At 34.2% G+C, this 26091-nt stretch overlaps 2 long non-coding RNA genes across 5 annotated transcripts in view; one reads left to right on the top strand and one right to left on the bottom strand.

Annotated features, from left to right (window-relative positions):
* Window positions 1–24981, bottom strand: part of LOC119717918 (uncharacterized) — a 31509-nt gene extending 6528 nt beyond the window's left edge. The window contains exons 1-2 of the long non-coding RNA XR_011811774.1: window positions 22998–24981; window positions 6395–6497 (exon numbers count right to left, since the gene is read on the bottom strand). This is a non-coding gene — a long non-coding RNA (uncharacterized lncRNA). The remainder of the gene's footprint in view (window positions 1–6394; window positions 6498–22997) is intronic.
* Window positions 1–26091, top strand: part of LOC106016862 (uncharacterized) — a 294342-nt gene that overhangs the window by 246677 nt on the left and 21574 nt on the right. The window lies entirely within an intron of this gene.

Here is a 26091-nt window from a genome sequence, read left to right on the forward strand (position 1 = left end):
GTTTTTTGTTGATTTTTACAGACTGAAAGGTCAGGACAACACATAATGAGAACAAAAGATGGAGCAAAAACAACATGAAAAATTCTTTGGGGAAATAGGAGAGGGTTAATTAAAATGACTGCACTTATAGTCTCAGAAATCACTGTCCTGTGTTAGTATTTTAAAATACACCTTTAATTATTATGCTAGGTAAGAAAACTACCCTAGGGTAGATTCTGCCAATGCTTTCCCATTGATTGCTACCGAAGTCTAATACTGCAGTATTTTTTTCTGCTACTACTGCCAGGACTAGCTTAGAATATCTACTGTAACTGCTTGTAATTCAGAAGCAGTAAGGCTCAAGTCTCCAGTCTGCATCTCAATCCCAAAACAGAGTTGTTGAAAAGCTGGATAATTATTTTAAAGTTTTAAGGATGGAAAGTAAGAGAAGAATTGTTTAGCCTTTTAAAGGAATATTCTATAACTATTTTTAATCAGTTAAAAAAGGAAAAAAAAAAGTTGCATTTATTGTATCCCTATTTACAAGAGGAGTTTAACCCAGTTGTCCCTCATCTGAATTTTCCTAAACATGAGATGAATATCAGAAAAGAATGAAATTAGTTGCAGAAACACTTGGTTATATGCTTCCTAGCTTATGGAACATTATCCTTGGCCTAATGGGAGTTACAGGAGCAGAGGCTAGCTTTTTGTAATGGAAAATAAAGACATCCACTCCTGTCTTTCACATACCCAGCTACCCCAGAATTTTAAGCAAAATAGGCCACCATATTGGAACATTAATATGGGCACAGAGACCACATGAGCACCATGCAGAGAAAAGAAATGGAAAAGCATCCAAATCAGAGATCCCTAGACTGTAGAAGAAAATAATCAAGGAGTAATTTTTAATGAAGCATCTGAATAAACAATAAGATAAGACCCATCCATGTTTTGTGCAAATTTACTTTCTTGATGGTAGGAACAGTTAAAATCTGAGTAAGACCAGAATGTCAATTCTAGAATGGGGTGTGTGGGGGGATCATAATATGAGTATGTTTCTTCTCCATTTAACTCAATTTTTAAGAGGATATAAGATGTGTCACCTTTAATGAATTTTAACATGTATTCATTTGGAGGGGAAAAAAAAAAAAAGAGGGTTAGTCTTATCGGTATATACTCAAAGATAAATTGGTTTCTAGCCTATTATGGAAAATGCATTTGCAATTAGTCTCACAATATTTATTCTTTCATAGTTGTTGTTTAAACTATATATTTTTCTAATATAAGAACAGATATATTAAATCATGGATATGCCTAAGTGATAGTTCTTTCATTTTTATCAAGAGACAGGTATGTGCAGAAGCAGAGATGAGGAAACTATCAGAATTTTCTGGGGAGGGGAGAAAATAGGACGTGTGTTGATTATATTAACTTTAGATAGATCCATATTAGAAGCTTGACAGCAAAACACTTTTTCAGCATTTGCCTTTATTAATTTTGAAACTAACCCCATTGGGAAACATTCAGTGAAAGACAAAGTAATTCTTTTCAGTTTGAACCTATTTGACCTACTGTTATTTAAAATAAACAACAAATTGGGGGGGGGTGATGTTAAGAAGGTTGAAGTGTTATGCTCTGTTCTCAATGGAAATCAAATACATAAATACTTCTATCCAGAGATTTTTACAGCTATGGCATTACATTAAGATGCAGAGAATATAAAATCTACAGTCTACTATCAAGGTTTGGTAAAGTCTTATGCCAGGAAGCCACTGGCTAGTAAGTAGTAACTGAAAGTCTTCTGTCAATAAGTTATTTTGTGACATTTGAGTTATTTAAAAGTTGGGTATGGTGTCTAAGCCAGTCCTTTAGATTCTTTCAGTGGTCAAAGGAAGAAATAGCTGTGCTAAGAGAGGTTTTAGACACTGGTCTGAGGAGCTGCACTGCCACCCCATAGCACTTTAGGTCTAATGTGGCAGTGCTGCAGAGGCACTCTCCTTTCAGCTTAAACAAAGCAAGGCTTGACAGTTCTGACGCAAATTAGAGTGGCACCAGGGCTGGAGGGGGGAAGGACACTACACCTCTTCACCAAAACAGTTCCTATAACAAAGATGTCTTGCATTTTAATTATTTGGGGATCAAGTTTTATAGATACTGGGATTTTGTTATTTGTTTTGCAGTTTGAGTCTTGTGTCATGACCATCAAAATAAATTACGGTCATTTGACTTGAATGAGCAAAAAGGAGCCATTTCTAGTCTTGCTTTCATTATCACATCTGTAACGGTTTGTAAACTCAACTTTCTGGATTTAATAATTTATGAACTTTTACGGAGTTTTATAAAATGTAAAAATCCTTCCCTTTGTTTTCAATTTAAATGAAGAGATTAAAAAAAAAAAAAAAGTACCGATTAGCCTTAGGTTAACCTTTACTAATAAAACCTGCTTATAAAATTGGTGAACTTCCACACTTTCTCGCTTTCCTGGAATCAACTTAGTATGCTACTACACAGCACACAATGGCAATACTTTAATCACCAAGTAAGCAAGGAATTTATTTTTTTATGACCTGCTCATTGGCCTGGGACAGCTCAGAACTCTCTTCTGCCTACTTTGCCATAAATAATGAATTATCCTGAGGACACAAGCAATAACTTATTCACATCTAGGACAATGTTGTACTTGGTCTTTGATAGCACCTCATTTTCCCTCAATGCATTAAACAAAGCTCACTAATATAATTCATCTTGTAATGGTAGCATCTTGCTGTAAGAATGTAAAATGGAATGTTACATTAAAAGCTCTTGAAACATCTTGAAAACCATGAGAGATCCTTTGCCAGGGTAGGTAAACATTCCATGTTTAGCTGTTACTTGCAAACTACATGTATGCTTGCTTTTTTATTTGCATATTTACTGTATGAACAACTTACCTGTTAGTGACTTGGTTTGTTTTGTTATTGATTGATTGCCTTCATTAAGGAAAACAATCCAGTTTTTAATTTTTTAACATTATATATAGAATGACAAGGAAATACTTAGACTTAATGCTGTTGTTAGTTTCTGGAGCGTCTTTCTCCTAAATAATGGTTAGTCTCTCTTCATGCAGTTTTGAAGTTTTTCTCTATAAAAAGTAGTACTGACAGAATACTGGAAGTTTCTTTTTAATGTGCTATGTTTGCGACCTAAGGAGGTAGAAAGCCTTAGCACATTTGGGAAAGGATAATCCTTTTAAAAGTTACCTTTGAAATCCATTATCATGCATATATTAAAAATGAAGTTTGTGTTCACACATGGAAGAAGCCATAACTGATGTGAAAACTCCACCCTTATAAAATTCACATTTTCTTTGGGCAAGGGAGACATACTAATCAGCTGAGTAGTTGTCACAAGGAAATGCTTGTTTTTAAAAACGACTTAGAATTAACATTATTTATGTGTAGTTACATTATAACCTGCTCTTCATAATTCCTGGATTGGCTAGCAGATAACTTAAGCTAAGTAGAATTTATGTACCTACAATGTGGGTGGTACGCTCTCACTGCCTAGAAGACCAGAAACTTGCAATCACTTTACATTTGTTGCTGCACTGTTTTTTAAATTGAGCTGTGTATATATTGACGACATGTGCATAAATGTGTTTATGGAAAAAAAAGAGCAAAGAATCTTCAGATGTTTTGGATTAACCATGATTTTATCTATTTTTCTGACAGTTTCCGTGGTTACATGATGCCTTAATCTATTAATTTTAACCAGGTATTTTACTGAATATCTTCATAGTAATTATAAAATATAGTAAGTCCACCAAACCTAACTGCAGAGTTTTACAGCTTTTTTACTGTAATTTGTTTCTCCTTTGTTATACTGCTTTCATTCTGTCTGGGAAAATGTAGTTGAGAAGTTTAGTCAGACTACTACAGTTCAAAGCCCAGTTATTTTGGTACAGTTTTGTTAAGAGAAATACAGAGTGGGAAGACAGGCAACAAGACCAGAGGATCTACTGCTGTGCACTTACTGTTGTCCTGTTTATCTTAAAAAGAGATAAACTAGCTCTCTCCCTCCTCCTAAAGTCCTTTCTAGAGAGGTACTGGAGTGGTGTAGTTCTGAAGGAGTTCTCCAGCAGTATGATACATTAGGTCACCTGTAGCAGTTCTGCTACTGATGTTTGACTCTGACAAACGTGGTCATGAGAATGATGTGTAGAGGCAGAAAGACAGTTGCAAAAAAACTCATTGTGCCTTTCAATAAGATTTTTTTAAAAATACTTTCATATTTTCAGCATACACTGAATTATTGCTCTTCTATTATTTATACCTCAAAATTTTACTATAACTAACATATACATATTAATAAACCCCTTCTAAGACTTCATCTGTAATTGAGAATAGTTTTTATATTTGGATGCATATTTAATACAGAATCAAACTTTTCTGATTGAAGGCAAAGCAAAATGATTACTTGCTATGTATTTTATGTTAGGAGCAATACTGGTATATGAGCTGTCACCTTATACAATTTCCAAAGATGCAACATGTGATAGTCCTTACTGCACAAAACAGGCAGACAATGTTTGTGCACAGCTTGTAGCTACAGAAAAGAGACAGAACTAAATGACTTTCTCCAAAGTTAAATTACTTTTCTAGCAATTGAACCCTGTATTACTGAAAGTCTGGCCAGCACTGGCACTACTAGACCAACCCTTTCCCTCTCTTCTGTCTTCAGAAAAGAAAAATGCTCTCTGAATTGACATAGGTGGTGTAAGGCTTGTATTGCAGGATGCAGAGTACCACACCTCTGAGGAAATAATTGTGTTAGAATTGATGTGGCCTCAGCTAACTTGCTGGTGTTTCAGGGTTAGATTATGTTATTTCTCTGCTTCTTTTTAATTTATGTATTTTCATTTGTTGTCACTCTCTCAGTAACACACTTTGACAAACAGATTAATTCTATAACTCAGAATTAGACAAAATTAAACTTGGCTTTACCATAGTGAGACTAACTGCCAAATGGAGTGGTTGGGATTGGAATCTCTTGCATCCAAAGGCTAATTCCTATTTCACATCCTGCTATGGAAATAGACAATTCCTTTGATTGATTATTTTAATTCAGTGCGTGCACTCTTTAAGAATCGGTTTTCATTTCAGATGTAAGAATGTCATCTGCTGATGAAATGCCAAAACCTTAAACTGTGAAGACTGTTTTCATGGAAACTAAATTGTAGTTGACTTTTTTTCAAATGAATTCATATTATTTTATGGATAGTAAGATGAACCAGACAATCACAATTCTTAACTTAAACCAAAAGATAAATCTGCTTGTCACTCTGAAAGAATAATAGGAGACGAAAAAGATCTGGATTATGTGCATAACATCATCTACCATATATTCATAAGGAAAATGGCAATTCCTCAAGAAGTTTAATTAACTGTTCATTCCTCAGAAGGCCAATAAAAGCAGGAAAAAGTGTGGATAACTTTGTCCTACATCATTCGAACTGTACTGGAGTGCAGAACTTAGTTCAGAAAAAGTGGGATAAACTGAGGGCTGTACTACTTTAAATGAAGTGTCTTAAATCTTTGCTTTGGACATTACCTGATTTAAATAATTAAACATCACACAAAGCAAAAATATCATTGTTCCCCATTAAAAAGGAATCCATCACTCTTGTTTATAAAGATCTATGCTAACATTATGCAAAAGCACAACTCGAGGAAAGAACAAAGTTGTTAGTGGGGGACATTTCTCATGCAAGTATTTGAAAATATCAAAACAGTAAGAACTCAGTATTGCTTACAAGAGTAATTGGTCTGTTAGTGAGTTTTCAGATATAAAAAGAAAAGAGCACTTACCTCTTACAGTTACACTTTGGTGAGATATAACACACATTAAATACTTTGAGTACCTGATACTTCTAAGATACAGCTTACTGAAAGTGTTGGCATAACAAATAAACAAAAACTACTTCTCTATATTCTCACACTTCCTTTTAATTTTGGAATTGCTGTTGTGAAATAAGCTAGTATGCTTTGTTGTTAGGAATATATACAAAGAACTCTCAAGTGGAAATTTTACCTATAGGTAGACTGCTATATATTCCTAAAAGGTATTACTGCTATTGAGTATAATCAAGATAATTTCAGACTCTTCTCCAATATTTTCTATGTTTAAAATACAGTATTTTCTTCTAAGTCTGTGCATTAATAAATATGTATATTTTAATTAGTTTAAGGTCAGTTTAGCTTAAAATATTTCCTTGCTTTTTAAATTTCTATGCTACTAATTACTGGATAAATGAAGAAAATAATTAAATATTAGGGTATGAATAAGAAACAATGAAAGTCAGTTAGTTATGGGTGGTAGCCTATGTTTTCTACTCTCTCTACAACAGAGAGGCATATGGCTTTTCCCATGCTCTTACCTCTTTGATAATTTTTGCTCCATGTGTACTGACCACACAAGGTGGTATGTAATCCAGATGGTTCCAAGCTGTGTTCCCTAACTGGGTGGACAATTACGTGCAACTATTAAGAGAGCAGATACAACATTATAGATTACTACTGAGCTCGTATTATAGCCTTCTCTGGGTTTGGGTATTTCAGTTTGTCTGTTTATTCTCTACGCAGCCTTCAGTTTTCAAGAATATTTTAGTACTTCAGTGTCTTTAAAATGTTTTTCTGACTTACCCACTTAAATTATGTCAATATATTCAGAAATTGTTAGGAAGTGCTGTTAAGACAGATTATTAGCAACACTTTTTTCTGAAGAAGGCTAAAAGTTTAAGGAAAACAACCTTGTCAAAAACTTACCAGTATACTTTTTGTACACTAAGGATGTCTTTTTTCCTAGCTGATCAGTGACTTATTGATAAGAACAATAGAGAACAATAGAAGTGAAGGATAATTTTCATGCATATATCTAATCTTCAGTAATGTAAAACATTGCAACTGGTATTAAATAGTCTACAGTCCTTTGGTTTTGCAACATTACTATATGTTACAGATCAACACAGTCTCTGTCTGGGAGGAATTAGCAAAATCTTTGATAATGATCAGTTTGTAGAAAAACTGCTCAGAGAAATATGCTCCATGCAATGGAGCATTATTGCAGTGATCATTGGTTGAAATTAATGCTGTTTTGAGGTAAAGAATTATCCCCAACCAACAAAGTTCATAAATGGTGCTGTATCTGTGAACTTGAAAATTCATGCATCATCTGCTGAGATGAAAAATGCAGAACATTTGTTAGCCCTGTCTCAAGATCTGTTTAATGGCAAGTTTCAGTCATTTCTCTTATGCATTTTTCTTTCTGCTTTACATCTGTTGTTACTTTCCAATGCAATAAGGCTGTTATAAAATATTTTGTGTTACAGAATAAGTGTTCTTATTATTTCTTTCAGCTGCATGTTCAAAACATTTCTTAGAATTTTTCCCATTTTCCTCATCCTTCACAGCACTTTTGCATTGATGCTTATTGTCGCTCCTGCCTGGGCAGTGTGCAAATATTTTTGCTTATAGCATTGACTTAACATAGTTCTCCACGTTGACACTTGTCAGAGAAGATTTCTAGTTAGTGGCACTGGGGTTTCTATCATGTTTTTCATGGCCCTAATGCTGCACTACCAAGCACATAGGTCTCCCTTGTATAATCATTATTAATATTGATGAGTTCATTGACTCTGTAGGATTTTTTATGTATGAAGTTTCACTTCTGTACATGCTAGGAAGCATTTTAGTCTCAACAATTTTGAACGTATCAGTTCTTACCTCAACTATAAGCCTCACTGGGATTAAAAGACTAGACATTTCTGTCTCTACTACACAGAAAGTTTTATATATCACATTAAGTATTCAGTAGAACAGGGAGTAGAAATTGTATCTATTCCTCTCCAGGGGAATGCTGTAACCACTGGGCTATAGGGTCATTTTAGTTGTGTATTTCTGTCCTAGAGAGTGCTTAATTATTTGGGGAAATATTCAGTGTGAAGGTCTGAGAGCAAGTTCATTAACCTTCATTCTGATAATACTTCCTGAGACTGGGACAAGTAGAATTACAAGCTACTCTTCCATCACAAGTCAGACTCCTGTTGAGTGGAGAAATAACCCAGAAGTCAGAACCAGACTGGGGCTTGTCAGATATAAATCTGATGCTATCCATGGACTTCTAGATCTGTAATGATTTCTGTAAGTTCACGAGAGCAAATAACAGGTGCAGGCAGCTTGGGGCAACCTCAGCTTATCACCCCTGGCAGCTAGAAATCTACTGAAGACTTCTGAATATATAGACCTGGAATTGCAGGCAGTTCCAGAACTACATTGGGCTGAAAGCTAGGAAAGGACAAATGGGGAGCATCATATATGCTTCTCTTATTTGTATACTCTTATCTAGGTATTGGATGATTGCAGACAAAAGTATGATAGGAGATAGAAGTTGACCTTTGTTCTGACTTGGAAAATACACTATAACATTTTTCTTATCACCTTTAATGTAACACAGCTGTTGCCTTGCATCTTGTTTGGATACTTCTCACCAAAAAAAATCTGGACAATTGTTTCTTTAAGTCTTCTGAGATACATTATTTTTTGGCTCAGGTCAGTACAGATTTTTTCCAGTCCAGTTCTCTGATTACTAGTCATGAAAATCACCACCTCCAGGTCTCTTAATTGTTTTATCAAAGTCTGAATCTTTCTTCTGCACTAATGGGATTTCTGAATTTTAATTTTTCTAACTTTTATGTGATGTGTGCCAACAAAATTATCAGTGAGACAGCCATTGGTCAAGGTTCAGGTCCAACATTACTTAAGGGAGATTTTTTTTTCTAAATTTCCTTGGTGCCAAAGGAAGTTAAGCTTCTATACATTGTGCCTAATGTAGGCCAATGGTACGTGAATAAAATCCTGTTATGAAAAATATTATGTAGTCACTGGAGATACCACATGGTATCTTACCTCAAGAATTTTAAATTATGTATTCATTGCCATTTAAATGATTGGGTACAGGTGACCATATATTAAGACACTCTGCATTCAACAGAAGGGTCTAAAACCACAGAAAACTGTTTTCACATTGTGAGTAAACCTTTGGTATGCTAATTTCATATATGCAAGTGACAAAATTGTGATGTGTTTTCTCCCCATGGGACAGAACGATAATATATAATTCTGTCAGAACAAGATATGTAAATGAGGTCATTTAAACTTCAAGGGTGCTAACACACTTTGATATGAGTTTTCGTACTACACAAAGTCAAATTTAACTAAGATAAGATTTTAAATACTGGAACTAAGTTCACTACCAATTCTGATGAAAACTACCACCAAAAGCATGTGGAATTTTGGATTGAGAATGAAAAATCAGACTAGCTGAAAAAAAAAATCAGACTCGCTGAAAACCGCAAGCACCTTACCTATTAGGAAAGATTCCAGCTTCTCTTTTGGATTTAACAAATGCAGGAGTTGGTTCAGTTCACTTATTCACCAGAAAGCTAATGCTAAAAACAGATTACAGAGCTGATCTAACTCACTGTGTAATTTGGTGGTTAGATCTGGTGCCAGAAAAGCATCACTAGACCTCAGAGGGATAGTGAGGAATCAATGGGGGGATCCTGTAGCTGAACCAGCTGTAGCATGAAAAATTCTTGGCAACCATGCTTGAGGATAAGGCCTGCTTTGCAGGTGAAGCCTGCCTTCCTAAATAAAAAGCACATGGCTCTGTGTCTGTTTTCTCTCAGATTACAATATAAATATAATTGATTCCAAACAGTGGTGTCCATTTCAGTTGGTCTCTTTTATTACTTTTTCCTCCAAGGTTCATTGCTGAAAGTACTTAATTGTTCTCATCATCAATGATGTAACTTCATTTATTCTTTTATGATTTAATTACACAGAATAGCATTTAGTTAAATAGCAAATAAGGTCAGATAGAGAAGCAAAGAAATTACACAAAGCCAGAAATACTCGATACACTTCTAAGCACAAAAATGTGACTTCCCTTTGAAATTGGTTAGGGACACTGCATAAATCTGGCTACTGAATGTTTTGTTGTAAACTAGTAAGGATATAATAGTTTCATCCCTGTGGTTTTGTTTGGTTTGTTTTTTGTTTGTTTGTGGAGTTCCTGTTGATTCATTACTTGTGGCTCTACAAGAAAATCCCAATAAGTTAATAGTTCTGTCAAAAAATGCCTTTTTTTTTTTTTTTTTTTTTACAGCTGTGACTTGTGAGGTATCTATCCAGCCTACCAAAAATGAAAAGGGTAACCCGAAAAACAGACTATGACAGCTTGATTATTGATTTTTTTTTTTTTCTTTTAAAAGGAAGATGATAACAAAGGTTAGTTTACTATTGTCAGTAACTTCATATGTCTGTGACAAAACAGATTTAACACCCAAATAATAGGAAAATCTGGTTGGGAGCTTCATTACAATTTACATTAGTGTGATATGATTTGATCCTACAGCTGCATTCACAGAACACCTGAGCCATGACACTAATGATTGCATTATCTGCCTGTTGATGCTAATGTGTATATTAATGAATCTCCTTTCCCTCTGATCACTGCTCTGAAAAGAATAAAGGAAAGATGCTGAATTTTCTGGTATAAGACTATTTTTAAAGAGTGAAATTACATACAAAATCTGTTAATGCATTTTTATTTTTTACCAGCCATATGTTTGCCAGTAACTAACAGAAATGCCCTTGTGTATTATATAATAATACCTTCTTTAAAAAGAATAGTTTCATATATATATGAACAAATTTATATGTATTTTTTTTTACCAACCATATGTTTTGGTAGGGCATCAATACCCCTTTCACTTTCTATGTTACATATTTCATGTTCAGAGTTTCTTTTCTTAGAGCTCAGGTCTGAACCTGCCCTTAATCGAGGGGGATGGGCAGCAGTGGTGAACTAAATAAATAAGAATTACACTTTGAACTTCTACTCTTTGTGAATTGTATGTGTTGAATACAGGGAAAAAAAAACCTGACAGTCTGCCTCAGAAAAGGCCAAAGACTGCATAAACTTGCAGATAAAATGTCTATCACATTCAGCTCAGGTGGTCATTTAAGATGAAAAGGGAAGCTGCATCAGCATAACAGTGTGAGGAAGCCCACCTGCAGTTTGTGTGTCTGCACTGCGTTGATTGAGACACTGGGGAACTGAAAGTCATTCAGACACAAGTACTGAGATTCATCAATTAAATATAAACCATTCAAATAAATGCAAAGAAAACAAAGCCTTACATAGCTAGATTCCAATTCTGCTTTATGTTTTCTCCATGATTTTCTCTTTACCAAGAAGGATAAGCATTTATGACTGGGAGAGCTTGGAGCTAGAAGAATATATTCTAAGGCATTTATAAAAACCTGGAATTCATGCTCATGTCTGCCAACAGCATAGAAAAGGCACCAAAACACAACACTCTACTGTGATTTTTTTTTCTTTAATGCTTCCATTGAAGGGGCTAAGGAAATATTCAAAAATTCTGTAGTACCTAACAAACAGGATGAATAAATAATTAAAAACAGTGGTCAGAATATTTTTAAATATATCCATTGTCCTAATAATATGGTTAACTCAGTTTGTCATTTTTAGTACTGGCTTACACTTCAGAAATGTAAAAACATTTTAGGTTCATCCTCACATTTGAGAAATGTCTAAGCATTGTGCAACAAAGATATTTTTAGGTAATCATTATTTATGGAAAATTGAAGTAATTACTAATATGATTCTGGATATCACAAGCATTTTGAAAATGAAGATCATTGTGCAGAAAAGATATTTTAAAGTGTTGTGTGACCTAAAAAGAATGATTCTCCTATCTATAAAACAAATAGAGATTCTTTTCAAATTCTCTTTGCTGGTTTCTCTACCCCTGCAGTAATTTCATTAGTTTATAACACATTGCTCCCAGGATAGCAGCAGATGGATCTGAATATATGATGGCTTTTTAACAATAGTCTGTCATCAGTGACTGCTCCTCTAAGTGCTCTTTCCTTCATTCAAAAGTTAAATGGACTCTTAAAGCATGAGAAAGAATAAATATGCAACTGTTATTATATGAGCATTATTAAGATAGAACATGCTAAAAAAAATCAAATTACAATAAATCATATGACTACAGATGTTTGCTTAAATTTAAGAGGTCACAGATTTTTTTTTAATGGCCTATGGACATCTGTCCACACTAGCGTATTTCTTTACTACATTTCTATTATAGAGAATTTTTGCTGTTACTCTTAGCAACAATGAATAGTCACAGCAGTTGTTTTACTGTGCATTAAACTATCTGTCATATATGAAAGCTGGTAATTTATCTACCTGAACCAAAGACTTGCTTGGCTCTCTGCACAGATGTGCATGCAAAATAAGCTATCTTCACTTAGCAAGCTGATTCTCCTACTGGAAGAAGAGTGGTCTTTTTGCCAAAACAGAAATGAAAATGAAATTCAAGGCTCCAGTAGGGATAACATTACATCTCTTTTGTCTTAAATTATATTAGCAGAAGTACATACTGATTTATTTGAACAAGTTTTTGAGTTGAAGCCCACAAAGATCAACTGTTAAATATGTATTTTGGATACAACAAAGGTAATGCATTTGAAGACACTAAAATTTCATACAGAAGTTAGTTGGACATCATGCTTTTTTACTCTTATTTTCCTACCAACAGGAGCAGTAGTATTTCTGCTTACACATGCAATGCTATACAGTTTAAAAGAATGCAAAGACCAGGTGCCGTACATGATGGCATCATTTTTTCAGGAGACATATATAGTTCTCTGAAATGATTAATCTTGACCCATCAGGCCCCACTATATAATAACTAAGGCTGCCTTCATTTCTAAAGCATATACTTACTGCTAAAGAATCCTCTTATTTAAAGAAACCTACCGAGACACAAGAAGTGCTTTAGGATATACTTTTACTGCAGTGATGCTAGGGTAGTGATAGAATAAGACGCTCTTCTTTGCACAAGGATATACTCCCTCCCTCATTATTTAAAAATATGCACCTTCTCGTACTGTGACATTATGGTACCATAGTTATATCTCTGATAAATACACAAAAATTCTCATTCACTGTTTCTTTGGTATGCTATAGATGTAGATTTGTTTTGGATATGAACCTTAAAGATGCAGTTGTGCTACAAACATCAACTAGTATCAGCCCCCAGTCCAGGCCATGGAAGTAAAGCTGGTTTATATGGTTTGTAGTGAGCTGATCTGATTGTTTGGTTTGGTCTTTTTTTTTTTTTTTTTTTCTTCAATGTTTGCTTTTACTGAGTCAAACAAACAAACAAACAAAAACACTTCTCCCCTTTTCATGTAGATACATCCTGGTTCCATTTAAACATAGGCACAAAAAACAGTCCAGGAACTGTTTTTTTGGAGGAACTATTAAGTCAAAAACCTAAACCACTGTCTTAAATGTCATAAATATTGTTGCCTTCACCCGAAATCAGTTTAAGAAATCAGATGAACCCTGCAGTGTGGTGTGGTGTTGGATTTTTTTTTTTTTTTTTCTCTTGACCACCTCAGATTCTGAACCAGTTTATACAAATCATTTTATAGGTTTTTTTGTTTGTTTTTTCTTTTTTTCTGGTAAAGGTCATGAGAAGGGAACTGCCAACTGACTGAACTCATTCTTATCTAATTCTACTTTCCTTGGCAGAATAGGAAACACATTGTTGGAAATAAATTTATCGCTAAGGAAAGGAGCCATCTGGGTATTGCTTAGGCAGTAGTTTTAGTGTAGTCTACACTGGTTTTCTACTTAGCAGTCTCACAGTTGCAGAGTACTTTCTGTGAGTAATTTTTGAAATTCATCCAACAGACACACATCAAATCTTATAAGAAAAAGGAGATTTGACTAGGAATACACTTTGATCTGATTTGTACCAGAGTACTTGAAGAATTATGAGAGAAGTTTAAAGTGGCTTGATGTACACCTCTGTTGAAAAGTATCGACAGCTGGACTTGATTTTCTCTTGTGTTTTTTTTTTTAATCACTGAACTTGATTTCCATTGTACTATTGCCTTTGATCCACAGTATTCAGTGTTGAATTTTCTGCATATGACATTTAAATTTTAAAATAATAAGACTGTCAAGTCTAAAAGAATTATTTTACAGAGTATCTTAAATTTGACTTCTTATGAGAATTACTTATGTGAAAGTGACAGATAATAAATGACTTGTGCTGTATTTTTATTAGGTTTTAAGCAGCTGAAATATACTGCTGACTTAAATAAATAAATAAATAAATAAATCCTAAAACTAAACAAGTGTGAGCAGGTCCATTTACTTTGGAATTGCACAGTGTTATCACACTTGGGAGAGCTGTGAAGTGACCTTGATATTCTCGTGCAGTTCTCCCCTGAAAGCAAGTTCTGTGCTATCCTTAGCACCACGGCGTTGGCATTAGATTTATGGACAGTTTAATAAAAAATAAGTATTCCTGGTAGGAATGTACAAGTATTGGGTCTATAAATGAAGGCCGTGTAGATCACTGAGTCTTCTTGTAAGGGCAGAAAGATAATATTCCACTGTTCCTAATGCTCTCTTGCCTCATATGTAGCTAGCTCAAGGCAAGCCAGTAGATGCATCATTACTGTTATATAAATGAATTTCCTCTATTTTACATGAGATAATACCACGTTCTGAGATTTCTTACTGGTTTATGTACCTAAGGCTTACACGCATAGTTATTTTGGCAAGTGAGGCTAACAGACAAACAAAAACTATTCATCTATAACATTCCTCATTCTTATGAGTGTGGGATTAGATCCATCTCTCAAGACTAGGTGCTTGGTGCTTAGAAGTCATACACTATTTGCAAAGAATGTGAAACCGAGAGAGAAAAGAAGGGGGTTGAATTTGCATGTGCTCCAAAGGAAGAATAAAAGATATTACACAACCTGTAAAAACCCTTAATTTTCACAGATGTAGAAAAATGGGGTAGTGATAGTGACGCCATGAAAAAAAAAGTAAAAGAATAACTGTCAACAGAGCTGTTTAAAATAAAGTAATATTTGTGCACTTTTTCAGAGATGTTTCCTAGACTAGAAAGTCTTTTGACTTCCCAGAAGTACAAACTTCATTTTTTTCATTCAAAATATCAAATTACTGCTATTCACAAGATAATTGTATTACGTTAAACATGTTAATTAAATAAAAAAAAAAAACCTTTTGAAGATAAATGTCTATTTTATTTACCAATTAAGTCATCAAAACCGAAAGGTTCATTTAGTCTTACAGTTCTGCGTATGATACCATTCTTTGTAAAGAAGTTACTGTTTCATCTTTCAAAGGCTGTCAGGTAAAAAGTTTAGTAGGATGTACAACTCCACTTTTTAAAATATGTATTTTTTGTTAGCACAGATAAGGAAAAAATGATTCTGCATTAATACTGATCTAGGAATGGCTAAGGCAGTTTAAAAGTTTAGTCTTCTGATGTTGTCAACAACCATGTAAGATCAGACCCTAAGGACACTATCAAACTATCCTATGCTTATTTTGATCTTTTGTCTTCATAATTTAGTGTTTTCCCAAAGCTTATTTTCTGAAGGCTTGCAATAATCATTTCATGACTGCATCAGAAGTATGAATGGCTTTATTGCCAGTGATGTGGGAAGAGCCATATCTAACTCCACATTTCCAGGAAGTACTAGTAATGAAAAATTAGATGGGGGGGAAAAAAGCCTGTCAGTTTTAATTTAACTTTTTAGGGGGAACTAGTGAGTGGTAGGGTTTATGTACCATGGCCTGTGATGGCCACTAAAACAGAGCTACTTTTTCTAGTTTCATTTGATTCAATACTAATTTCAGACTGGGAGAAAGTGGTATATTCTAGATCTTTTATGATTATCCTGGAATAAACAAGGTAATGAGTTCTCTAAGCCAGTGTAACAAGCCAGGCTAAAAAATCAGTCAAGAACTAAGGGATGGCTTTAGCAACACTGTGGGCATGTAATCTAAGAATGTTGTATTGAAAGAGAAAAAGGTAAGAAGCTTCTTTTTGTTTGTGTTTATTTTGGTTTTATTTTTGGGTTTTGTTTTTAACTTTTTTTTTTTTTTTCCCTAGCTTAGAGCCAGAACACACAAAGCTATAAGCATTTACAGAGCAACAGTAAAAAATGCTCGATACAGAAAATCTTGATAAGGACTGAAGCTGCTATAATTCCTCTGGGACAATGAGGCTGGGGAAAGACAACTCTCTGGAAAGTCGTTGATTGAAGACCTTACAAGGAATGTTTTTCTGAATGAGTTATGTTAGAGAAATCAGGATAGAACAAGAAGGAAAGAAGTTCCAGTTGTAATGAGAGACGGTGAATATGGTGTTTTTTGCAGTTCCTGAATAATGCATATGAATTTTATATTATTCTAGTCCTTGGTAGGGGGTTCTTTGAAAATATAGATATATGATATAGAAATATCTTCTAAATTTATGTAGCCAGTAATACAAGAGTAAATGTAATGCTCAAAGATTGCATATTTTCTTTTTCCTAGAATTCTTGAACCTTTTCAGTCTTGATACAAATATTGGAGGAGTCAATGGTGTTGCAAAAGAAAGAAAATAATAGATGACAAAATCTATTGTGATCCCTGCTAATCATTCAGTACAGTATTTTATCTTTGTTTCACACAAGAAACTGTTGACTCTTTAGAAATATGCTTGATGTGATAAAGAATTATCAGCAGAGAACACTGTATTTCCCACGGAGAAGACACTTAAGTAGAACACATGGGTGAACTGGAAACTTTTGTTGAGATTCTGGTCAAAAAAGAGGGTCTACATATTCTGGAAGAAGGGACAGGCTACTTGGGGCGATTACAAGGAATTTGCTAAGATATGCAGAAAGGAAGTTAGGAAAGCAAAACCCCAGCTTGAACTCAGATTGGCCGCTATAGTAAAAGAGAACAAGAAATCCTTTTACAAATATACTAACAGAGAAGAACCAAGGAAAATTTCCATCTTTACTTGATGCAGCAGGGAATGTGATCACTGAGGATAAGGATACGGCTGAGGTTCTTAATGCCTTCTTTACATCTGTCTTTAATAGTTGGATCAGTTATCTTCAGGTTACTTTATGCCCTGACCTGGATGACCCTTGTTATTCAGGTAGAGAATCACCCTCTATGATCCAGGAAGAGACAGTTAGAGATCTGCTCCTCCATCTGGAATGTCACAAGTCCATGGGACCAGACAAACTCCACCCTAGGGTGCTGAGGGAGCCGGTGGAGCTCATCTGATTTCCAAGCCGCTTGTGTTTCTGTGATTCTAAGGCAGCCTATTTCTTTTTTCAGAAAGGATATTTTTCCCTTTGTCAGTTATAAATCAGGTTTTTATTATAAATTGATAGATTGTCGTTGCCTTATAATTTTTTTATTGCATTAATTCCTGTGTCTCAATAATTCCTAGGAGAAATGCAAAGGTAAACAAATAACTAGTTGTCCCACAAATCACAAATGAAAGAATTAACTTTAGAGAAGCAGGTGCTAGAAATCCATCATTATTTCATGTTTAAACTTTTTTTTTTTTTTTTTTTTTTTTTACATTACGTATCTCTTATCAACTTAATTGTTCATTTCTAATTTCTGGCCTACTTCCTACTTCAGTATTATCTTCCTACTACAGTATTATCTTTATTACTCCTTCATTTTTAAGATTTTTTTTTTTCTGAGAACCCTTTAATTCCTCAGCATCTGCCATGCAGAGTGGCTGTCAGTAACCAGTGCTCAGTATACTTTCAGCTCCTTTAATGGTGCACCACCAGATTCCTCTCATACCACCATTTCAATTTTCTCTCTCTACCAGAATTTTTGAAACAGAAGGAAGTAAATCACAGCAGTAGCTTTGGGATTTAGTACTTCAATATTCTATTTAATTATTTCTGGTTCTTTCTTCCAAATGACATAACTTTGTGTTAAACTGTCAGAACATCAAAAAAATATATATAAATAGTCTGAACTAGCTTTTTAGCAACTAGTTTGCTAATGCAAATTCTGCTACTGTGTGCATCCACCTTCTAATTGTTGAAAAAAAAAAATAGTGGGTTAGGTATTTTACAGCTACAAACTGTATTTGGGAACAGTATGGTTTTTCCTTAGAGATAATCTATTGCATTTTTGTTCTTGAGGATATTAAAGGTCTCTAATGATCACTCAAAAATAATACAAGGCAGTTAATTATCTCCTTGAAAAGGGTCTCATTCCTGTTTTGTTAAAATATGGAGTTCTTACTGTTAACCATGTAAAAGGACAGGGACAGTACATCAGAGATGTTGGCCGTGCATATTTACTAGTGCTTTTCAGTCAACTGTTTTGATTATAAGAGGAAATTTTCCCTGCAGGTGAATGACTTATTGTAGAGGAAGAAATGACCCTTTGCAGTATCCTGCTAATCTGGGAAGATCTTCTGTTCTGATTTTTAGTATGGCTGTTTGTCTCAGCTCTGTATATGAGGCTGACTACTGGGTCAGCCTGGATACTTGCAAAAGAAATTTAAAAAGATGGGAAGCAGGGAGGGGGGTTTGTTGGAAAATCCAGAGAAGGGAAAGTATCTAGACATATAAAACTTAGTCTCTTACTTTCTGTGAGTAACTTTGTGTGCTTAAAGCAGACAACCTGCCATTTCCCTTTTAGCATTACTCTGAAATCACACTCAAATGCTGTCAACTAAATTGATCTCATACAAGCTAAATTAAGAAAGACCTTCCTTAGCCTCAGCCAACTGAAGCCCATCAAGTGGCATGTAAACTACTTTTATTAAGGATGTGTTTTGTACTTTTCCTGACTTTTGTGTCTCATAATTTGTTGTCTTCAAATGCAATGCACTTCCTTGAGAAAATACCCAGCAGAGCTAACCTGTAGATTAGGTATTTTACAAATGCATGAGAATTTAACGAGTAGAACACAGTCAGTGAAGCCCTCTGGAGGTTGTTGAAAGTTGAGTGCTGCTATACAGTATCTTTTAGAGTCTCAACAAGCCACCAGTATACAGTGCACATAAAATGAAGACAAATTTCCCTTCACTTTCTTTGCCATTTTTCATTGATTGTGTCTTTAGGAAAAGACAGTGAGAGAAAGTGAGAAGACAGTTCTACCAACAGATAAGAATTAAGGTAAGCACCACCCAGAAGTTCTACTCTTTGAGTAAACCTGTTTGCTTTAGAAATAAAAGTTTTGGATTCTCTGTCCTTTCACAAATGTCAACTGTAGCATCAGGTATCAAATTATTTATGATGCTTTTTCCTTTAAAACAAAAGCTGACATTTTTTCCACAGGCAACACAGAGTCTAAATGAAACAGTTTATTCTGTATATGACAGTAATAGCTAGTATTACTGTTACACTAAAATTTTCCAAGCTGTAATACTTAACATTTTATATTACTTGATCATTATAGAACCAGAATTATGTATTACCTCAAGTGAGTAAATTAGGTATTACTGTTACTAAAATATTGCATATTATGTGAAATAATACTAGATATAGAATCATAGAATATCCTGAGTTGGAAGGGGTCAAAGATTATCAAGTCCAGCTCCTGGCTCCATACAGGGCCACCTAAAAATCAGACCCGATGTCTGAGAGTGTTGTCCCAATGCTTCTTGAACTCCAGCAGCTTGGTGCTGTGCCCACTGCCCTGGGGAGCCTGTTCCAGCACCAGACCACCAGTGAATAATCTTTTTTTAACATCCAGCCTGACCCTCTCCTGTCCCAGCTCCATGCCTGTCCCTTGGGTCCTGTTGTTATCCCCAGAGAGCAGAGCTCAGCGCCTGCCCCTCCAATCCCTTCATGAGGAATCTGCAGGCTGCCGTGACACCTCCCCTCAGCCTGCTCTGGGCTGAACAAGCCAAAGGTCCTCAGCAGCTCCTCATCCATCTTGCCCTCTATGCCCTTCACCATCCTTGTAGCCCTTTGTAGCCCATAAGCTGTTCAATCCTCAGTGTCAGTTATCACATCACAGAAGTGATAATAATAAATGTAATTGCAAGGGACTAGATTTTTTTTTATTATTTTCCTTAAATCTCACTATAACAAGTATGAGTTCAACAATGCTTCTACAGATGCTATCAAGAATACATCCCAATTTATCCTGTAAAACTGATTAATGTATATTTGTATGCAAGATGCAGAAATAGATTTTACAAGATACATACATCCAAGAACAGCATAGATAGCACTTAACATTACATGCATTATTTATGGCCTTTGTTTGGCTTTTAATCTATGTAGAGTTCTGGACTGATATTTCTGGATCATCTAATTTGATCCACATGTAGAAAACAGAAGAGCTGCAGAGCAGTAGTGTGTGGGGAAAGGCATATTGTAAGTTTTTCAGGATCAAGAGAGAAATTAGGTATATACATGTAAATGAGGCATTTGACCTCTGAGTAACAAGAGACAATTTGGTCCAAATCAGATGAAAATTTCTCATCAGGAAGAGATATTCTTTCTTTACCAATATTAAACACTATACATTGGAGGCTTGATCCAGTCAGACTTTCCAGAGATTGTGGGACACTTAGTGTGGGATCTTGAGGATGGCCCCTTGTGTTTTTGTACTTTTGTGGCACCTAGTTAGTAGCCAGGCTCCAAGAGTTGCTTTCACTTGGGATGTGTTATTCTGGGTTTTATTCCATTTGAATTATTACATGTCACAAAGTCACAACCTTTTTTTTTTTTTCCCCACATCAGACATGTCTGTTCTCAGTCAAGTATGCCCTTAGCAAACCCGTCTTGTAATTAAGCTATTTAATGACCCTAAAGACTATTTGAAAATGCTAAATAATAGGTATGCCCTTAATTTAACATAATTAAAAGATATAAGTAAATTACTTTCCCTCAAAATCTCCTGCCTTATTTTGAAGCTGGCCTTAAATACTGTTTAGAGGTAAGGAAATGAAATGGAAAATTCTGCAATCATTTTTAGTAAATCTGGCAGTCTTCCAAATACAAAGCCCAGAGCCAAATATTCATTTTAACCATATTTTGTTTGGAAAAGATGCTTTGAGAAAATTAATTCAGTTTAATTTTGGAACACTTTAATAATGTGTGGTTGCTGATGTTGTTTAGAATAAATATTGTTTATTTGAAACATAAGAATCTTGTCTATACTAACACAGAGTTACTATACACTTATAAAAGGATGGAGTGGAGTGACTCCAGTACTATGAAACTTTGGCAAATATTGAGAAGCCAGTATTGATTTAAATTTTGTTTTATTTCTGTCTGATTATTGCAGTTATGTGAACATTTTTTTTTTTAACTTCTTAGAAAAATCAATCAACGTTTATTTAGAGTCATCAAAATCATGTCCAGAAGTTGAATTAAAGAATGTTTCAGTTGTTCTGATTAAGTTCTCTAAACAAAAGAAGGTGGCTCTCTATTACATGCCATACATCCTGAAAGACTTTTATGCTGGATTAAGTTATTTTTGAGGATGGCTTATCAAATTTTTTTGGTGCTCTCATCATCAGATTGGTCATAGAATGGTCAGCTGTGACCTGTAGGTACTTTTGTGGAAATTAATAACTGCTGTCTAAGTAAAATGAATGCAACTTTCTTATCTTCAACAAGGATATGTAACAGGAAAGGCAAATTAAATAAACTACTACAGTAGGTACAGAGTCCAGTTTTCATTTAAATATTATATGCAAAATTTAGCTATTAAGGATCCTTTTTTTCTCTAGAAATTATATTGTGATGTTTCAAAGCAGATAGAAAATGCTAAAATAAATGTTAATAATTTGTGACAGACCATTCAACACTCTGTGGCAGGATGGTTGGAACTAGATGAACCTTAAGGGTCCCTTTCAACCCAAACCATTCTATGATTCTGTCAAGGTTATCATGACTTCATTTAAAATGTTTATGAATAGAATGCAGTGCAAGTAAGAACTACTATTCGAACGTGGTATGTTTTGAACACACAAATATGATGAAAATTCTGGTTTAAAGGTTTTTCTAGAATTGGTCAGTGTCTTTTTAAGGATGTCCATTTTTGCAGGAAACAAACTAATTCAGCTGAGGATACCATAAATCCAGTAATGCTATCAGGACAAAGTAGGGCTCTTATCTCAAAGGGATTGATTGATAGATAGTCATCTAATGGAAACAGTTATTTTTAGAAATTCAAATTAGTTTCCATTAAAGCTACTGCTTTTAATTATTAAAAAAAAAAAAAAAAAAAAAAAAAAAAAAAGATTTATTGAAATTGAAGTCTAAAAGTGAGATTTAATAAGGTGAATATAAAAACTCAGAAACAGTTTGCAATTTTGAGTTTGGCTTCAACATTATGTTGTTCCGATGTGAGTAAACTATTCCCATTGAATATCAGGCTAATATTTTGAGCAGGAATTTGAAATTTAAAGATAAAATGATTTCCTACATATAATGATAAAGCCTGAAAAAAAATAAATATGAAGATTTCTGATCTTTTTCTGGATAAACAAATAAGTTATAGATATTGTTTGACCTAATTATAGACAGTTATTTATGAGAAAGAGGTTTTTAAATAGGATAGTTTAAATGTCCTTTTTCACAGTGCTGATCTAGAAATGGGACAAAACCATAGATTAAATCCTGATAAGAGTCTAGTTACCTTTCATATTTTTAATTGTCTTTGGCAGCAAATTTTAGCTTAGAAAGTTTTCACTTCTTTGTCGTCTTTTCTTACTTCCTGATTTATTTATTACTTTTTATTATTATTTCTTTTTTTTTATCTAAAACTTCACACAAGCCGAGGATATTACACATATCTATCTAATACTTAATCGCTAGAGACCTGGTTAAAAGTCACTCTCTGTATCACATAAAAATAGCTGAATATTATAAGGGAATTGTAGAGATAATGATCCAATACATCTAGTAGCTATCTGTAAACCAGTTGTGAAGATCTTGTACTTGTAACAAAGAAGGCAACAGCAAAAAATGAGTTGGACTTGATTTCAGTTTTTGTCCTAATGTTGATAATTTGATAAATAGTGTGGTACGCAAATTTTTTTTAGTACTTACCAATTTCTTCCCAGCAAGTTGGCAGTACTGTAATGTCTCATTACTTCTTTTTTTCCAGCATCAAACTTTGTATCTGCAATCATCAGATTCATAATACAGAGTAATCTAAACAAATTGGCATAAAGGTTTAGTTCAGTCATCCTGAAGCAACTTGAGGGATCAGGAGTTTACGGGTAAATATTACTTTATCTTGAAGACATCTTCTGTGTTGATCAAACACAAGATCTGTGTTAATCAAACACAAAGTCCCATTGTTATAGCTGCTTTCTATGAATCATCTCCTTATCACTGAGCTTTTGTGGTCTGTGCTGTTAATGAGATACCACAGATAAAAGTAAATATAGACAGACTGCAAGGCGAGCAGGTTATAGCTGTTAGGCATTTATGGTAATATAAACATTGAAATTAGGTAGGTTCAGAGTTCCAGTGCAAGAAATCTTGGAAACAAGGACAATTAAATGGGAGATTACAAACTACAAAGGTTAGTGATGCATCCTACTTGAAGAAATACCCATAATGAAAAGTAGGGTTTTATCAGATGATGTAGCAGTCATCTTAATGACTGGACACAGTGAGAAAAGAACTTGACTTACACGCCAGCAGACAAAGACAGCAAACATAGGCAGCACTGTGTGAAACTATTTAAGAAAAGTGAAGAGTGTGTAGTAAGTGTAAAGAGCAGTTTATTTTAGGAACAGAGAAGGTGAGAAAATTCATTTAGCAAATGCTGAAAAGAATCTTGTGCTGTCAAGCAGTAAAAACTGGTAAACGTTTTATACTTACAGATTTTTTTTTTATTTATAAATGTATTTGTATGCAGTGCTCCAGGCACACTTATAGTCTTGTTCTTTAGCACGTATAAAAATATAAGCTGACCTGGTGCCAACATCTATCAGTTTGTTAGAAATGGGAAAACTGATCAGCACTTCAGACTTGAGTACTGGAGAAATTACGTTTACACAGGCTTGTCTGTTAAAAATCTATGTATAATGTAACTTTCTTGTACTCTTTATCATATGTGGACAATCTTCATGTAAGCCTTCAGGTCAAATCATCTGCAATTTTAACTATAAACTCCAATTGTCTTTTTTTTTTTTTTTTTTGAGTAATTATAACTATTAAATACTGAATAGAGCAATGAAGAGTGCTATAGAAACGTGTTAACTTTTTTTTTTTAATTTTAAACACAAGTCCTTATGTACAAAAAATAACAATTATCATAGCTCAAATGGAGTGTCATAAATTTTCTGGCAAAACAGTTGGGAAGGATACACACTCCAGTTTAGGGAGATTTTAATGAAAAATGATATACCAACAGCAATTTCTCTTCTATAATGAGGCAACTTTCAATTTCCATTGATCTTAGCTGTAGATGTATCACATAAAAATCTTGTAAGTAATGAGATCTAAAGCATTATGCTGAAGTTGACATCTCCTCTTTTAAATTTAGCTGTAACTTGTCACCCTATTTATATACTTCATAAAGCACTAGGCAGCTTTGCATGAGACTATTCCCAGTAGGAGGTCATAGAAAACTCCATCTTCTAAACACTCCGTCTTACTCAAATGATGGAAAAAAAATGCATAATGTTTAAAAATAATTGTAGTGATGCTTTCTTCTTAAGCATTCTTCAGTTGCTTCTAGTTGTGTCTAAATTCACTCAAGTTACAGTGGTTCTTTCTCAGTTCCTCATCATCTAGATCAATCCTATTCTGATTATTAGCTTTATTTTGAGCCATGGTTTCTGTGAAATATAATAAAATCTGTAATGAAATAACATACTATTTTCCTGAGGTGCTGTGTGATCTACACACAGGAGTAAAAGATTATGGTCTGACTAGTAACTATTGCAAAGTTTGCTACTTTCTTGCTCATATTTGATGTTTAAGTATATTCCTACTGGATCTATCACTAACATTTTTAACACACCAGTAACATTCACTATACCTTACCAATAAAACCAGGAACAGCTGTAATAGGGTATTAAAGAACATACTATTTGCCATTTTTGTACATCAAGAATTATGATAACTGCAGAAAAAAGTAAAGCCAAATCGGGATGAAGAAAACTACTAACTTGAGTATTAAATGGAATTATGAGATCTCACTCATTTATAAAGTGGAAACTGATCATGTGTTGTCTTCTAACATTAAACACAAAATAAAAAGATTCTAATATTAAACATAAAATTAAATGCCCCATCTCTTGTCCTGCTGAAAGGACATTTCCACTGCAATAGGAGAATTTCTGAAATGCCTTTAGAGATTGCACCTTAATATGTTTTGACCAACCTAGTTATTGAATCAGATATTTATATTAGTGGTAACCTGTTCTTATTGTTTGGTTTTCATTAAGAAGCTTGAAAGAGATCTAAGAGACTTTATAAAAAGACTGAAATCATCTACAAATAAAACTTGGAGAAGATATGGTGATCACACATTAATGCTAATGTCTTTAAAAGTCTTTTTACAACTTTTTATTACCTTATTGAGGATTCAATATTAAAATTAGTTTTCTTTTGAGAAAGAATAATTCAGTTTTTATAAAGCGTTGCAGTCTGAAAATGCATTATTGATAGCTGTGAATATCAGGTTTACACCATATCACGTTACTGATCTGCTACAGCAGGTTAATGCAATACAACAAACTTTCAAACCCACAGACTCCTGAAAATTGTGTAACTTCATTGTAGTTGTAGATTTCAGTGGCAGCGTGAGAACTTACTTCTCCTTTATTTATCCCTTCCTCCATATAAGTCTAGAACTTTCAATTCTCATTAGTTTACAATAAAAGTAATCTGTTTTGACTATGCAAGTCCAAGACCCAGGGTTTTATAATTGGGTCTATATGCTTTTTCTTCACTTCTGACCATTGAATGAAATGTATGCTTAACTACAAAAAAAAAAAAAAAAAAAAAGTATCTTTGTCATGTCCGATGCTAACCTTAGCTAGCTAGCTAGCTACCTGACATGCACACAGCCAGAATCTGCCTATAATAGTACCAAGGAGTTAGTGAATTAATCTAACCTGATGAAGTGTGTCTCCCCAGTGCATAAATCAGCTGGAATAATGTCATTGATATGGAAGGAGTA

Source organism: Anas platyrhynchos, chromosome 10 (genome assembly GCF_047663525.1).
Source record: "Anas platyrhynchos isolate ZD024472 breed Pekin duck chromosome 10, IASCAAS_PekinDuck_T2T, whole genome shotgun sequence".
Lineage (NCBI taxonomy): Eukaryota > Metazoa > Chordata > Aves > Anseriformes > Anatidae > Anas > Anas platyrhynchos.